The following is a 1,308-nucleotide window of genomic DNA, read 5'->3' on the forward strand; positions in this document are numbered from 1 at the left end:
GGGGAAAGGAAACGAAGGACAGAGACATCTCATCTGACTTGAGGCACTTACAAGGCAGGTTGTTTACATCGGACCTTGCTGTTGAGCATCCTTTTACAGTCATTGGGGAGAAAGAAATACTCCTACAAACAATTCATCTCATCACAGATAGATACCTAAAATATGTACTGTGATGGTCTCTACTGTGAACTCCTGTGACAGCCATTTAAATGACCAACTCAGATGTGGACATCAATACTACCTAAAGTAAAAATTTAGAAGGAAAGTGAAGCCCAACCAAAATTCCTTTATTTACAGAACTTTTTTTCCTAACTTTATTTCTTGGCTTGTCATAAATATTTTTTTTTTGCCTGAGTTTCTGTAAATTCTATCGTTGTCTATAGGTTTGGATGGAGAAATAATTACAAGAAAACAAAGTCTGAGGGGAGGAAATGTATGTGCTGAGAAGGCAGTGGATGAGATTTCCCAAGGAATGATAAGCTCTGGTGAATAGTGTGATCTGCAAGAGCTGATACATTCTGGAACCAAGAGGACTATGGTAAAACTGTAAACTTACTTAGATGAGAAAATAAGCATGTGCATGTACGTAGCACACAGAAGACCATACAGCTGAGGAGCCATGAAGCTGCTGGGAAAGCTGGTGGGGAATGGTGCAGAATAGTGAATAGATCAGATGGGTAATCCATAGGTGGTGTGATATGATGTACCTGTGCCCTTGACATCTACATAGCCAGAGGCTATGAAATAATGGACCCTACCTTTAACTCAAATTATGTTTTGATGCAAAAGGTTCCAAGCGTTGTGTAAACTGTTGACAAGGAAATCAATAAGGCAGCATTACACGGTAGACCTGATGATTGTAAACTTTTATTATTACTAACACTCCAGGAAAAAAGGACCGCTGCAACTTAATCATTGCTAATTATTTGCATGACAGTTATCTCCTAGAGATCCTACAGGCATGCCATGTCCATATTCACAGTAAGAAATTCTGTACCTTGAAGCATTTATTCAGCCTTATACTAGAATGAGAAATGGGTGCAGAAACAACTTGTCCAACAGAAGACTATAAGCTGTCCTTCCACCAAGCAGTTTAGTGGCTTGTTTGCTGTTTATTACTGTAAATGTGGTCACAGAATCACACAGAATCACAGTATGGTAGGGCTGGAAGGGACCTCTGGAGATCATCTACTCCAACCCCCCTGCCAGAGCAGGGTCACCTAGAGCAGGTTGCACAGGAGTGTGTCCAGGTGGGTTTTGAATGTCTTCAGAGAAGGAGACTCCACCACCTCTCTGGGCAGCCTGTTC

Source organism: Rissa tridactyla, chromosome 5 (assembly GCF_028500815.1).
Source record: "Rissa tridactyla isolate bRisTri1 chromosome 5, bRisTri1.patW.cur.20221130, whole genome shotgun sequence".
NCBI classification, from domain to species: Eukaryota; Metazoa; Chordata; class Aves; order Charadriiformes; family Laridae; genus Rissa; species Rissa tridactyla.